This window comes from Dermacentor silvarum, chromosome 6 (genome assembly GCF_013339745.2).
Source record: "Dermacentor silvarum isolate Dsil-2018 chromosome 6, BIME_Dsil_1.4, whole genome shotgun sequence".
Taxonomy (NCBI): Eukaryota; Metazoa; Arthropoda; class Arachnida; order Ixodida; family Ixodidae; genus Dermacentor; species Dermacentor silvarum.
The window spans coordinates 140,343,966-140,360,958 of NC_051159.1; positions in this window are offsets into that span (position 1 = coordinate 140,343,966).

The window sequence follows — 16,993 nt, forward strand, 5'->3', positions numbered from 1 at the left end:
GAAGGTTCCTGCACTGATGTACGCAGACGACATTGTGCTACTAGCAGACAATAAAAAAGACTTACAGATACTGCGAATATCTGTGGGAATGCAGCGACAAATCTAGGCCTTAAGTTTAGCACAGAGAAATCAGGAATTATGATCTTTCATGAACACACGAGTAACTTCGTGGTGTCAATTCAACAGCAAGTAATGCCCATAGTGAAGCAATATAAGTACCTCTGCGTACACATAAACGCAGGAAAGAATTACTCAAGCAGCCACTAACATAATCTCAAAATAAAGGGGAAGCGGAATGCAGCAATAATGAAACACAGAGCACTGTGGGGCCAGAGTAAGTATGAGGTGGTGCGTGGAATCTGGAAAGGAGTAATGGTGCCAGCGCTAACATTCGCAAATGTCATTATATGCTTAAAATCGGATACATTGGGGGGTTTGGAAGTTAACCAAAGATCAGTAGGCCGGTTGGCTTTGGGAGCCCACGGTAATACCACAAATGAGGCAGTGCAGGGTGACATGGGTTGGGCCTCTTTTGAAGTCAGAGAAGCACAGAGCAAAATTAGTTTTGAAGAAAGGCTCAGGAACATGGATGAAAATAAATGGGCGGCTAAAGTGCACAAGTATCTCTACATGAAAAGCGTTTACACAGAATGGAGGAAGAGGTCAAGGAAGTTGACAACCAAGTACAGGATAATCGAAACTGTAATTAGGCAACCAGGAGTCATCAGAAAGAAAGTGAGAGAAATAGAGACCGTGAATTGGATGCAAAGAATGGAAACTAGAAGGACAATGGAGATTTACAAGAATGAGAAGAAAGAAATTAGAAGGGAAAATCTGTACGATAACACAAAGGGCAGTGTCTTGCTATTTGAGGCTCGAGCCGGTTGCCTAAGGACGAAAACATATCGGAACAAATATTCGGAACTAGATGAGACATGTGTATGCTGCAGTAAAGATCCAGAAACCACTCAGCCAATCCTGATGGAATGCGACGGGATCCACCCAGCGAGAACCGTAGGTAACGTGCGACTCCCAGAAGCGCTTGGGTTTAAAGTGGAAGGAAACATAAACAGATCAGCCGTAGAGATCAGCAAGAGACGATTAGAGTACTGGTGGAAAAAAATCAGGGAAAAGATGGATACGACCTGATCTCTTAAAATCATAGGCAGCGGTACAAGGTAAATTTTTGAAAAAGAAAAATAATAATGAGAGGTATACAAAAATGCTAGATAAAGAACATGTATAGTACACCTGATTAAATGAAGCAGGCTAGGTGACTATTCGTCGCCGCCCCGTTTCAAAGGGGATGCCAATAAATCATCATCATCATCATCATCATCATGGCACGCGTCGCGTACGCGTAGCTAAAAGCGTTTCAGATTGCGTGCACGTAAGGTACGTAGACTTTTCACGTTTGCGTACGTGAGGTCCCTACGTACGTGTAACTAAAACTGTCTAGTGACTTAAGAGAGTTTTTCACGCACGCAGGAGCTTTGTGCACGAGAACGTGAGAGTTCTACGTGAACTACGCGCGGCATGCGTGGGACGCCTATAGTTTCGCGTACACAACAGTCGGTTGTAGGAGGACTTGTAAAAGTAGAAACCGTTCTTTCCGCATGTCTACTTGCGCCCTCTGCTGGCCGACATGAACAATATTTCAGCCAAGTTCGTTCAAGACGAGCGGAAATCGGAGCCATTGCGCGATTCTCGCACCTCGAAAACAGCGCGCCCGTGCTCTGCCTGGTCCTAAGCTGCAAAATGCCCCTCAGATATCTTTGTGATCATCATTAATTATCTGTGATCTCGTGGACTTCGAAAACCGCAAACACGCAGCACAACACTACGGTGACTAGCCACACGCACCGTCGGCACGGTCGGATGCGATCTTGCAGCTGCTCTCGGCTGTTTCGAGATTTCGCTTGAGCAGCTCGCAGAGCCGGTCACGTACGTCGGGCGCGCAACGGCAAAGGCGCCGATTTAGCGTGCGTACGTGAGACGCGACGGGGCTCTCTATGTTCTGCGCATGCGCATTTCGGTCACGCAAGATCATCACTTACGTTGCGCTTCTACGTACGTGAAAACTGTTGATAAAAACGACCGGAAGGCTGCGCTACAAAATCGCGACCAAGGTGTTCATTTCCCCCTTTCGTTATTTCGGTCGAATTGTTGAAAGCATTGAATTGTTAAGCACCCCAGAGCCCGAGGACCGGAAGGGCTCAAGCCCCTCCCGCGTCCCGTCCCCCTCTTTCCAACGTCCCTGGTACAAAGCACATATAGCTGGGAAAATTTGCTGTATAGATACCACGTTCACCTCGTGTCATTGTCTTACAAGTTTCACAACACAATTTGTGAGGTTCAGCTCGCCGTTGTTTACGCAGGTGTACGTTAAGAGTTAACATGAAGACATCTTCCTCGGTAACAAACACATTCATACAGCTGATACAAGTAATTATCGTATTTAAAGATTGAATTACTCTACTATACGAATTGAATAATGATTACAGTAAATTTATAAGAAAAAATAATGGCGCTTTTCGGCTTCTAGAACTATGAGCACCAATAATTGTTCTTGTAGCATGCTCTCTAGCAATGCAGCAAAAGGTGTATATAAATGTTTCTCTTAACCATTTCCCTTCTTTAGTTTATAATCAAATATTAAGAGAGCATTACCGCGGTACATATACGTACACTTCAGTACGCTTCGGCATACATGGCTTGTTTTTTCTGAAGAGCACACAATGTTAACTGCAACATTGGCATGACATGTGACCTCTAACGATTCTCAGCTCTCATCTTATGTGCCACAGAAAATCGAGAACTGCTGAACCACTTCAACTTTTTATGTAGAAGGCATCTAGAGAGGAATGTGGTATAAACATTTTCAACTTCAACCCGACAGAGTAAGTTGAATGAGTGAAGCAGTCGGTCAGTAACCTATGAAATGTTAGACTGCGGCAGTAATATGGGTCATTATATAATTTCCTTTTTGTATTATTTTTCAATATCTAGTATTCAGGACTCACCTTGGGATTCATCCTGATCGTGACAGCCAAAGCAAGAAATGAAGAACCGAAATAAATACGCGGGTCTTTAACGAGGTTAAAAAATTATGTAAACCCACCGAAACGTACAGGCATGTATTTTAGTATGAAGCGTACAAGCTGTGGCCGACCTATTTGCCTTTCCTCTAATAAATTCTCTGTCTTTATATGAGCACGCGTGCTGTTTGCACTTACGTTGGATAAAATCGTAATGTGTAGTATGTATGGTAATTGATTCTGTTGCGTTGCACCTAACTATTCGACAAGGCAACTCTTATATTGCTCTTTTCTTTTTGATTTCATCCGACATGAATACATAAAGTGAATATTTGAAAGACAGCTGCTCTACATAACGATTTAGTTTTCCTTAAATAATAAAGGTGTATCCCCTCCCCTCCCCCCACCCCCCTATTGTGTTTTTCTCTTAATTTAGCATCTGATAGAATTCCTAATGTGTACGCAAAGAAACACGATGTCTGAAGTTCATGCGGAATGCTAACTGTTTTGCTTGTAGCGGGAAGCGTTGCGCATACGCACGGACAAACACAGGAAAAAAAGAGACGTCACTCTGCTTTCAATCTCTCAGTTCTCTCTGCCCCAGCTCGGCGAAGTAGTAGTAGGTGGGGAGGTAGCGCTCCGTTGCTAGGCGACGTCCGTGACGTCATCGCCAGGCGGAGGCGTTTTCTGCGTACTCCACCGGACAACCTCCAGCTTAAACAGCTTCACTGTTAAATGAAAATGTGGGCAGCCAGTACTAGTGATGCAAGGCTAGAGTAAACAGCGGAGCGGAGCTCTTTACTCCAGCCTTGCATCACTAGCGTTGTTTCCAGGTTTCCAGGTTTTACTAGGCTTGGCTAAGTTTTGCTAGGAAATGCTAAGTGCTGCTAGGCACGGTATTGCGAATCGGCTCGCCACCGACGCGCAGATTCTCGCTTAGCCACACGACGCGCTTCAAGATGAGCGGCTTCTCCTTCGGGTGTCCGGATCTTCTTTGGTCGTCCCATGTCAAGGCTACATGTACTCGCCACAGAGTCAACAAGAGTTCTGCCGCCGTCACGGCGGCTCCGAGCTTTACCTCCCCGGTGACGTCACGGCTAAGCGGCGCTTCCACACTTGCCGGGGCATGGCTAGTCGAAACCTGCCGAGCCGCCGCCAGGAGGAGGTGAAACTTTATTGATTGAGAAAGCTATGCGTCGTTTATACCTGGGTGGTTCCCTCTGGCAGGGCTCCACTGGCAATCGCGGCTCGCCGGGACTGGTCGAGGGTCACCAGTTGGCTTCCCAGGTCCTGTTCAGAGAGTCTTGCCTCCCAAGACCACGTAGTGAGTGTGTGTGCTGTGACTAGTGGCGAGATTGCCTCGTCCAGTCTGTCTGTGCATTTGTGTGGTATATGCGCGAGTGTCGCTGTGTGTTTGCTACACCAGGGACATGTCCGGGACGTATACCTGTCTAGGAAGATGGCGTGTAGGCGGGCCAATTGTTAGTATTTGTTTGTTTGCAGGTGGTACCAGTCCCTAGCCTGGAATCTATTGAGAGCTTTGTGCGGGGGAGCGTATTGTCTTCTTGCGAGACGTTGGACCTCCAGTATTTGTTGACTCGGGTTTAACTCGTGGGTCGCTATAGCCGCCGCCAGAGGCGCCTGCTGCAGTCACGGACACCGCGCGCGATCGGCGCGAACGCAGGGAAACGGGGAAATGCGGACAGCGTCGGCAGCAGCTGTGCGCGTTGCCTCGTTGGTGCTGCTACAATTTCTTTCTCTCTCTCTCTCTCTCTCATTTTTCTTCTCTCTATCTCTCATTTCTTTCTTTCTCTCTCACGAGCATAGCGAGCGCCGCGCGCATGCTCTCCTTCCCTCTCCTTAACGTCCCATGTAAAGGCAACATGTGCACGGCACGAAGAGGCGAAGCACACGCCGCTCCGCAGGTGACATCATCACTCAGCGAGGTTTCCTTTTTTTTTTTTTTTTTTCGCGACACACGGACTGGCCGTCGGCTTAAACAGCTCCGCTGTTAAATGTCGCAGTTTCGCCCGAAAGGCGAACCATCGATTGCGATAGCAAATTAGTTGACGGCTATACAAAGTACGGATAGTAATTTTATCGGCTGTATAAACTTGTAAACACAGGCACACTAACTAAATTAACAAGCATGGTGTCAAGCGCGCACAAGCAAACATGAACGCATCTCACTCGAGGACCGCGGGAACTGGCTGTCAAAACGCAGGAGTGAGTCAGCGCAGCAGCAGCAGCAGCAGCGAGCGAATTGAGCTTCTTGCCGGCGCTCGCAACAACGCGATCTTAGCCGCGAAAACACAGGGAGGGCGCACTCCGCTCACGACGCAGATGACTTTCAAGATAGAGCCGCGCGGGCGGCCGCTCGCGGCGCAGACCGCCCCCTCCCTCCGAAGCCTTCCGGCCCGGCGGGAGCGCGCTGCCACTGTAAAGTGTGGCCCCTCCACCTCCCTACCCTTCCCCGAGGCCTTCCGGCGCGGCGGGAGCGCGCTGCTGCTGTAAAGCGTAGCCTCTCCACGTCCCTGCCCTCCCTCCAGAGCGTTATGCGTGTCTGGAAGACAGCGCTTCCTTCCAGTTTCCTGCCCTTGTGTGCGCGAGTCGCAATTACCGGCTTACTGTCGCATGCTTTCGCTCGCACATACAGAGTATGGCGCGCGGCGACTATATTATCACCCGTAAACGTTACGCGGAACCTCACGGCGACGGTGACGATGACGGTGGAATTTCGCCTATAGAGTGTCTATATAATTGTTATCACAATAAAAGGTGCAAATTGCAAGGAAACCGGTTATAGTGTGGGCAATGCGCTTTTTTTGCTCAATATTGCAGGCGAATTTGGGCACCAAATACCTGTAAGATTGCCGGAACCTTTTTGTCATTCCTGTATAATATATGTTTAAATCCGAATAAAACAACCAACTACTGCATGTTTCTAAAAAGGCCATTTTTACATACTGCGGTAAATATCACAATATCCGTATTATAAAGAAACACAGTCTGCAGTTATTTTTAGAGGAAAACCATGACAGCCAAATATGCCAGTCACGTGCCTGTAAAATCAACAGGATGCTTTTTACGGTGTCAGATTATATCGGTGATGCAGTTTACCTGCAATGTACGTTGACTGTCAACTGGATCGTACAGACACAACTTCCCAACACCCTCTCCACTCTCATCATACCCACCTTGCTCTTTCGTTACACGCTCAGTGACTTTTCTTCGTCGGCCTGCCAGTTTACCTATACCGACGGCATCATGAGACACCATCACTATTACGACGAGCCATGGCACACATGACAACATGACAATAGATTCGAAGCAGTTACAGGTGCGTACGAAAAGAATAAAAGCGGCAATCCAAAAATAAAATGCTCGACAGAACATTCGTTCTATCTTCATCACTAGAAAACATTGATTTCGGAGCTGGATTGTCGTCATGCATGCAGGCGTCCTTACTGCAAAAATACACCCGAATTCACCTGATTCCATGCATACATAATTGAAGTTCAAGCTATACGAATTTATAACCGTAAATAACCTTCATAATCAATTTAAGCTCAACACCAACCACCTGGCCTTGTGTTCATCCTGTCGTCACGGCTACCGGTCTCTGATTTCTGGTAAGCAGAGCGTTTCGTCAGGAGACTAAATAAATTGCGCAAGCATTTTCCGCAATAGGAAACAGAAAAAAAAACATGTATAAAATAACTGAGTGTTTGCTATCGACAAATATCAACGCACAGGGAGACTATAGAAATAAGAAAGCCAGATAAATTCATTTCTCCCATATTTATTTCAGTCGAACGTGTCTTCTTCCTCTAGGCAAGGGCCAATGTCGTTCCCAGGCTTAGTTTTCTTTCTTTATTTCTCTCGTCTTTTGTTCTGTCCAGCTGAGATGAATACATTAACGACTGCAAAAGCGATCCCGCTAGCAATATTTAAAACGTTTCTTTGTTAGGCATCTAGTCAAAGAAAAAAAGACGTATACGGAAGGAGCACATGAACGGATGAGAAGACACACTGCGAACCTTTCTCTGGAGAATCACCAGGACCGACGTGACCTACACACTAAATGGTCGGAACCCTTCTTATCGCTGGTTGTATTTTCCTCCTTGGTTGTGATCATGTGATTCAGTGAACCAGGTCGCTGAAGACGGCACAATAAAATACAGCACCCATTAAAACAATGATGCGGCGTCCCTGGACACGAACGATGAGTGAAATGCCTCAATGTCCTTCTTGTCCGCCGCTCCTCCATTGAGGAATTTTAGTGCATGGTGAGTGCCTCTTTAGGCCATCTTTTGGCTCTCACGTCAAGGACACAAATTTCTTCCGGCGTTGTGCCCCTTCGTCTCACCCGTCCTTTGTAGTGCCTCTTTTCTCACACCTTATGACTGTCATCCGCCCTTCCCACCCGTCTGACCCTCCGCCAACCTTTCATCTCCACATCGCATTGAGCGAAAAGTACCGGTCGGTTATTTTCGACGCGACGTGAGCGCTATAAGAACGCTTGAAAAGAGAATCATGGCTGCGTCTGACGCACGCCTGGCTACGTCGCCTTTTTTCCGACCAAATGACGTTGCTGCGCAATGTTCTGCATTCTCCTTCTCCTCCTCCTCATCCTCTTCCACAACTTCCCTCCGTGGTTCACTATAAACCGCTCATAAGGTTATTTCACCGCAGCCGCCGACTTTCCTTGGTCAGCGAGTGCTGCGGTTGTTAGCCTTGTCGGTATAGTCTCACGTTTACGACCTCGACCTTCCTTGTCCTCGTCTATCCGAGGACTTGTAATTTGTATGACAAGTCCTCAGATAATACAAACAGTGGCGAACTTTAAAGCAAAGCAGTCTGAAGGCTGGCAAATATACCGGCGTCACGAATCTGACGTAGCCGGGAACTTCATCACGTGGCTTAACACAATTCAGCAAGTCATGGTGTTCTGCGCATAGCGTAGCTGCGTGGTATAACACTGTGAAAAGTAAAATGTGTAAAGTGAAACGTCGCTTCTGATTAATTATGCGCTTGTGACATTATTTTCCTCCATTATAGTTATAAGAATAGGCACAGGAGTAATCTCACTACTACAGGAATAACTATTTCACAAACAGCACGTTTTACGTTCACTTTACGTTGAGTTCCACTTGCACACGGCTCACAAGAATTAGTAGATACATTTCGACAATCTTTGCTCGAATATTATCCCTGAGTGTCATTGTGCTTGAATTGATTTTGTGTCAGAAGAAAACGTTCCTGCATGGGGCAGAAAACACAACCTTCATGTCCTGCTGACAACTTTCACAACTGCAGAATTCAGGGGAACTTCTCGGTCATATCATGCAGCAGCGCTTTATGTGTTCTTATTGCAATCGCTCTCCTTCTTGGCTTGTCACTCAGGCTTTTGGCATTCTTCGGCAGCCGAAATAAATGAATGGTTTTCTTCGACACCTCGATTTTGTAGACTTCTACGTTGTGTTGGTAGCCCAACATTACCTGTATTTTTTAAGAGACGACATTTCCGCAAGCCTTACTTTCCTCAGAACAAGCCGCGTGCGCCAGCTACCATTCATGCGACGATAGCGCCACGGCACAATGCTCTGCGAACCTACGCTGCAGATTGCCGTAGTTCACTTTTGATTTTTGTTTTTTCAATCAGCTCAAATTGCCACATAACTTTTCGGTGCTATTTTACGGAACGCTTGATTCAATATAAATTGCATGTCATTTCTGTCAGAGTATTACGGAAAACGCATGAGATTGTCCGATTGTAAGGCACGTTTCACTATGGTACTTTTAAGCCTAGACTTCAGGTCGTGTGCCACTCGACCAGGGGACAAGATGTTCGATGGCAGGTCGTTCTAACAACGAGGTACTTTGAATCTTTTTTTTATCAACAGCCGGCTGACACGCGCTTCCGGCACCAAGGAGCGCTCGTGCGGCCTCGGTTTTCGATCTTTGCGATGCAAGGCCCCGGCTTCTCGCTTGCAGGATATGCATTCGTACCACGCATGCAGACATCGTTGGAACGTATAAGGCCGCAGCACGCTTAAGCGTTCGTTTGACGCTGGCAAATGTGCGAACGTGCGAAACCCTTGACTCTACCATAAAAAGGTGAGCCTTGCTTCCTCAAGGGCTGCAGAAAATAGCGCCAACCTTTCCCTTTCTCATCCAGAGCCACTTCTCTAGGCGTCGGCTCCCTCTCAGCAGTTTCAGCTTTGGGCATTCTCCCTCAATTCGGTACGCTTCTTATTCCTTCTAAACTCAAAAGTGTCCTCGTTCAGCCGTGCAGCGTACAAAAACAAGACTAGGAGGAAACTTTAAATATGAATATGGATGCGCTGCACTCTTGCTGCTTTAAGGAGTGAAAGTCCCACCGGATATTGCGACCGAGATACCGTATGGTTGCGAGTAACGACGTCGACAAGTCATTCGCAAAGCTGCGAGTGGGAAATGAAAACAAGCAAAAGCGGGATGTAGGTGAGGTTGTGCGGAACTGCCGGTACGTGTCGATGGGCCATGAATGTGTAATGTGATGCTGCTAAGCGCCTTTACGTGAGGTGTTTAAACGGAAACGTGAGACGGGCAGCATCCCGGGAAGTTGAGGGGTAATGCATAGGAGGCGGTTCCCTCTACAACAGAATCGCGAGGAAATGTTTTGTGCAATAATCGGCAAAACGCATCGTTCTTTTTTGCGCATGTACTATTGTTTGTGGCTTACATGCTCGTATTCCTCACTGCCTTCTTTATTTTTATTTTGGTTACCATACAGTTTGAAATTTAAGTAGCTCTAGCATTCTCTGATTTTGCCTCTTTTTTTCTTCTTTTTTCTTCTTTTTTCTCAGCTGGAACCTCTAAAAACATCTATCCGTGTAATACAACCGATCATTCGGTGCCTTTGATTTCTCAAGCGAGAAATGCTTGAGCAAGACAAAAATACTGCTGGAGAAAAAAAAACGCATTCATGATTTTTAAGTAAATGTCACATGCGGACACTACCTTAACCTTTCTGCACATATCGTAGTCGTCTTATTCAATAAAAGGCCTAAGGAGGATTATCATGAGCGGCAGTAAGGACCAGACTCTCAGCAGATGTAACAACTTCGTTCAGCTTACCAGGTTGCTGGATCGTTCGTTTACTGTCTCGCTTCATATACGAAATACCTTAGCTGCTAACAACATCAATTTCAAAGAGGCAACGCTATTGATTTTGCATGTCTAGCGAGATAGATCAAATCAGCCGGATGTCTAGACTTCTTCGTCGAGTACTTTTCTCTCTAAAGAACCATCTTCCTTTGATCTTATGGCCGGAAGTACGCTCAAATGCATGAGGCAACTGGCAATGACGTCAAGGTATCTTGGAATTGGTTCTTTTATATATATTTTTGTTGCCGAAGGCCAATGGGAGGCAATGCCCATAGTGTTGTGGTAGAACACAGAAAATAAATATGATGAAAAAAAACATTCCTTCCAGACAGATTTGTAATCATTAAACTCGGGACTAACTTAATGCATTTGTTGTCGTTAATCTTACGGCTGCGTTGAAACTTGAAGCCTTTTTGCGACTCATGGGAAACCTAAGGCGCTTAACGGAAATCCGGAGCTTGCGGATCGGAGGGGGGCACTTGTTCATAACAAGACATTCCATTCGTGTAGAAAATTTTCTTTGTGTATTTAAGACATTTGTAACTTTTTTTAGTATGTGCGACTTCGTTCTTACTTGCGCTTTTAAAACCACAGACAATGAGGATGCATAGAATTTTTGCTGAAACTTCATTTTAACATAGCATTCTTTTTTTTTCAATAAACACTGGGTCTCCTCTAGTAAGCGGGGCCAGATTTCACAAAAAAAGAACTTCTTACACTAGAATTGTTCGTGAAAGAAAATATTAGCCAAACCCGATGCTGGACATATTGTTAGCGAAGGCTGCCAGCTAATGGCAAGGAGCACTTACGAAAGAAAATCTTTGTGAGTGCGGCCCCCGATCTGCACGCATAATTGTTTTATTATGCTGTAGGCAACCCGTGCTATCAAAGAATCGTGATACTTGAGTTAGCACTGTCTGAGTATAACTGTTTACGGTTATGCACTGTTGCTAAGTTTAGGCATGTCGTAAGCGTACAAATGCACATACATGGAAGTCAAAAAATTACCAGTGGTCATCGCACTTGAAAAGTACCGTAAAATCCTACCCTCAAAGCGTGACGGCTGTTCTAACTCAAGATCAGACAGCGTTGCATTGGCAGAATATAAATTGCCGTTTTTCTTCAGCTTGTATTTCGATTTCTCCTTACGTGACTGTTTAGTAAAAGTCTCACTTCTGTTCTATCGCTGATACGATAGTGACCCTATTACCTCCGCATTCTGCAGTGGTAATGTAGGTGCATGTGCGTATAAATGCTACTCTGTACTTGCGTATTGTCGGGTGCTGTCCATGATTGCTTGTTTGGGCATCATGTGGCAATAAGAGAAACACTGTCGATCGAACTGTGCATGTCGTTCAGGCTGCAATGATACTTGCGCTAAAATTCGTACGTCGGTTTTTTCTTCTTTTTGCCCCTTTGTTTCTATTTTTCGAGTGTTTATTGCATCAGTTCCCTAATAGATAGCAATTTTACGTGTGCATTACGTGCGAGAAGGAAAATATACGATAGGTACGTGCTGGTAAGTGCACAGCCACGGACCCCAAACCCTGGCCGGCTTACGTCCGTATCACGGCGCGTGGACAGGAATGCGTGGGCCGATCCTGGTGATTGTGCAATACCGCACCGATATGCGGAGGAGAAGCAGGATTCATTCACTCCGCCAACTTCCACAAATAGGATTGAAGGGGCCCTGAACCACTTTTTGTCAAAGTGGAGAAATACATTCGAAGTGAAAATAGGCTATTTCAGAATCACTTTGCCGCAAAAAGCACTTCAATGCGTTCAGCAGAAGCGGAGTTATTGGCAGTCAAACACGGCGTCTAGCCAGGACTAGCTAGCCAGGACAAGCACCTAGCCAGGACTAGCTAGGTGCTTATCAGCTCCGCTGTCTCTTTAGCATTGCGCATCCAGTGCAAGCTACGCTAATGTTTTTTTTTTTTTTTTTCCTCTTCTAGAAAAACCCTTGCAAGCAATCATTATGCTCTCGACCGAGGGCATCACACTAAGCAAAAACTTCTCGTCCCTCCAGCTCTCTATGTGCAACATAGTTTGAGAAATGCACCTGGTGCATAGCAGCGAAGGCCTTTCACTGTGAAAACTGATACAACAAAATGGAGCCAGACACATCCAAACTAAAAGAAAATGTAAGACTTATTACAACTGGAAGCTTTCAGGGTCTTCTGTTATTTGCCATGGAAAGGGGCATTATTCAAATTTATATTACTTGACTTCCTTGAAAGTAAACGCATACTTTCTGTCATCAGGAGTTCCTCTTCTCTCACAGCCTCGTCGACATTCCGTTTTCTACAAAGCGTCGCATGTGAGGCACGAAAAGCAACTAAACGAGGAAAAACGCTGTGAGCGTTGAGCAGATAGAATGTTTAGTAAAAAAAAAATTGTACCCCGAAAGTCTCAAACAAAAGGGCAGGAAAAAGAAATCCCTATGGCGGAGGCTCCCAAGAATTACAAGAGATAAAGAGACAACTCGAAGAGTGGTCGTGATCGCTCCTATGCCGAGTCATTCTAGAAGTTTTCTATTTTCTTTTCGACGTGAGTCAGTAAAGAAAGAAAGAAGTAAAGATAAATAATGTAAAAGCGAGAAATCATCACTAAGTTGTGAGGAGGCTCAACCGTCATCTTTTTTATGTTTATTTGTTTGTTTGTTTGTTTTTTCTTAATTTCCTCTGGTCGGAACTGGCGTAGCACTGATGGTGTGCAGAGAAGTTGTTTCTGCAGCGTAAAACGATAGAAAAATATAGCATAAGCTTGCCTTTAAAATGACCTACATGTACTTCATTTAAAAAAACACCGTCCACTCTTGCCGAACACAGTGGTAATAGGTAGCCTGTGCAGTGCATTGTTCATATTTTTAAACGTAGGTGCGGGCACGTCAGTGCGTCTTGAAAGAAGAGAACTACTATGACACAAAGCCGCAAAATAAGCGGCAGACATGGCGGCTAAAATCATTTAATTTTTTTCTCCTTATGGAACTTAGTTTGTGGCACTATAATGGGATGGCGGTATACCTCCTAAAATAGACATAGCTTCTGTGTCATCGATGCGACCAATTACGGCTGTGCCAGAAACAACGACGTCAAAAACTTATGTGTAATTATACACTCTGGAGTCAAGGCTGCGTTGTCAATACCAACAACAATACCAACAACAATATTTTCTAGAACCGAGCAAAACTTCTCCCAAGCTGTACGCGATGAATAGCAGCTGCCACGCTCCGAAAGAAGTCTTCAAGGTAGTGCTGGTGATTTTTCAAAAAAATGGCGACATGAACCTCAAATTTATTTGCAATAACTTGAAAGAATGTTCACCTTGCTTTTGTTATGTCTTCTTCTTTAATTTGGTGGATTACATTTAGTCTTTCATAATGAGAATGTGCACGGCTCAAGCACACGCACCATAGAAAATTCACCTTAGAAATATTTTTAAATGCTGCTTCAACTAACATTATCAGAAACATTAATTTCCCACAGTTCCGCGGTCATCCCAGCCATTTCTTTCCACAGCTGAGAAACATAAAAGAAAAAATACGATCAGTTATACCACGCTTTAGTTCTAGGTCTTTCTTTTAATATCACAAATTTGCGCAAATTGCATTTTGTGTTATAGCTCGTAACGTGACACGCATATTATTGCCCAAACTAAATTGTTAAGTAGCGTATTTCCGCACAAAGGTTATTAGCAAAAATTGCTTCACCACAAAACGACTCATACAAAGGCTAAGAGTCTTTACAGGGGCAGATAATTCATGTTTAAAGTTGGGGCTCTCATCTGTGTCCTCTTCCTCTTCGTCTTCAAATTTGCCGCTTAAAGATGAATTAATTTTGTTCACCCGCGGGACACTTTTTGTCCTCTCGCCTCCATTTTCATTTTCGCAGCTTTAAAAGTTAGTCAATAAGAATTCGCCCAGCTTTCGTTTCTGCCGGAACGAATGATGTACAGGGATGGTGCTTAGAGTAGAGGGCTTCTGTATGTATGGCTGACTCAGACATTTGCAAGCCCAGTAACTAGTCTTTGACCAGTTAGACAACATAGTAGCAATATATGGGCTGCCCCAGTAGCGTTAGCAAAGCTGTTCAACGAAAACAAAAAAGAGCTTAAAATACATGATGCAAGGTACGATTTTAATATCTAAGGTGTTCGGTTGTCAGACCTCCGAGGACAGTACACCGTAGGCCTTAGAATTGTGTCTTACACCGTGCTTTCTAAGTCTGTTTTATTTTGTTGAACAGATTGGCTAATGTTAGCCGGGACACACTGTACTGTTCCCGCTGGAAAAGCACTTTGCTAAGAAGCGCAAAAAATTTCCTAAACTTCCTCTGCTTGGGATAGATTGTGTACAGCTATCATGAAATACACCTCACAAAATCTATGCTTCCTTCTTTGTACCAATTAAGTAGAAAGAATGTGCCAAAAACAAAAAAAAGAACTATGCACTCGTGCTATCCGTTGATGCCTGAATAGCGGTAGAGAATGAAGTCACAATTGGCAGGTTATTTGCCTTTCAAAGAAATCTTCGATGACAGCAGATGAATGAAACGAAAGATCTCTTAGAATAGAATTTAGATAGCTGTCCTGCGCTTTTGCTAAACACACAAATCAAATAGGACTATTGCTCAACGCACATAGATCTAGACCTACTTTGTTCTAATGTCTTTAGTTAATTCATGCACGCTTCCTGCCGACGTCACTGAAAGAGAGCAAGAGGTCTGCCCTTTTCTTTGCTCACACGTTTTCCTTTCTTTCTTTCTTTTGTTCACCAAGTTGTCTCGGTTTATAATAGTGGAACTAACTCCGGAGATAACTAACGAAACCTTTCTGCGGCCACCCTCGTCGTCGCCTCCACGGATGCATGGCAGTGTTCGTCTTTTATTCGGACGCATTGAGCCGATCATTACGTCGCACTGCCTGCAGCCGCGGCTTATAGAGAAAAGGACGCGCAAATGATTGACCATAAAAAAAAACCATCAGAGCATTTTTCGCCTCATGTTCCCTGTCCACTTGCCATGTTCCCTATGGACCCCTAGCGTGGTTCGATACAAAAGCACCATCCTCCCGCCGTCCCACTAGTTCAGCCGATTACTTTGGTTTCTTCGCAGTTCTCGTCACCGTATTTCGCCTCTATTGCTCTCACTTTCCACCTTAATTCTAATTTTTGGCCCCAGCCTCTTCACGTGATCTTCACTATCATTTTTTTTTTTTTACTGCGAGCATGTTTGAGTAAGAAGAAAAAGGTAGAAATTGTTTCACTCGTCTGTTCGACCGTCAAAATGATTGCACCCATCACCACGTAAATGAGGGTTTTTTTCTTCTTTTTTTTCGTGTTCTTAACGCACGAGTCTTATGTCGAAGGCATGCATGTTCCTCCATAAATGAAATTGAGCTTGCACAGAAGGCCTAAGCTGGCAGTAATGTTAAACAGAAGTGAACGTTCGTGCTACAGGCTTGCATGGCGGGAAATATAATTTATCTCTCTCTTTTGCATTTCCTGTTATATTGGAGCAGCATATATGAGCATAGGGAAGGAGCCTGTTGGTTCGCAAATTGGTTAGATCCTGCAGACTCAGACTCAAATCGGTGAATAAAGCCTTCATTACTTGTCTGCCAAGAGCGAAGCCATGAGCGGGCTTATTGGCGCCTTATTAGCATATTTGAAAGTGCTTTTTTTCTTTCTTCCGCATATTCTTACAGCCAGTTTGTTTAAACTACACCGCAAATAATCATTAATTCCTAGCCTTCCCAGCGATCTAAAATAAAAAAACAAGACAAATAGAGTAACGTGAACATATTTGTGTCTTAACTGCCTTTGAAATATTACTGATAGCGTCCTTGCATATTTCTCGCGCTAATTTACGATCTGTACGCACGCAGGTACGCACAAAAAAAAAGGCGAAAGCTTGCACTCTACCACGCAAGCCTTAAGACACAGCGAAGATGGCCGATTTGATGGCGTCGACGCACGACTTCTTCATTCTTTCGACTCAGCGTGACCGCGACAGTTCTGGGCTAAATAGGTATCCAACCTGCCTCGATCAAATGTCCTCGGCACCATGCATCCTTCAGAAACGCCTTCAAGAACGTCCGTTGCGTCATCATTGACGAGATAAGCATGATAACGGCCGATCAACTGGATGCAGTCGATACGATGCTCAGGAACATCACGCAAAACTACAGGGAAGTCTTTAGAAGGCTTGACATCATTCTCTGCGGCGACTTACAACTACCGCCGGTTCGAGCCAGTGAAATCTTCAAGGCTGCGCCAGGTGTTCTAGCAGCTGCGGCGTCGCTGGTTGCCATGGCTACGGCGCGACTGGCTTTCTGTGAAACACCATACTTTCTTACGGCTAGCTTAAACAGTTTCGCTGTTAAAAGATTCCGCTTATTTCTGATTATGCAGGGTGGCATGATTTCGTAGTCACTAGCTTCAGGAAATGAAAAACGTTTTTTAACGGAGATGCGAAGGAAAGCTCATTCGGAAAACTTTGTACGATAACAACAGTTTAAATCCGCACAATTTCCTACTATATTTCTTTCATAGTAATATGCTGGAAAACCGACAAACGAGTGACAGAGAGAAAGTAAAAGCAAATAGGTTATTCAGAGTAACTATCCAGTTGGCTAGTCCGCTGCATCAACGTGGAGGAGAAAGGGTAGAAAAGATGGGGAGAAAATAAGACTAGATGTGAAAAGAATCTCATCACACAAGCACGAGGAAGGCGCCTACTTACACTACCAGTGCTTTTAAAGAGCGCATTATCGGCAACTTAATTTTATTCGCTTGCTGGACA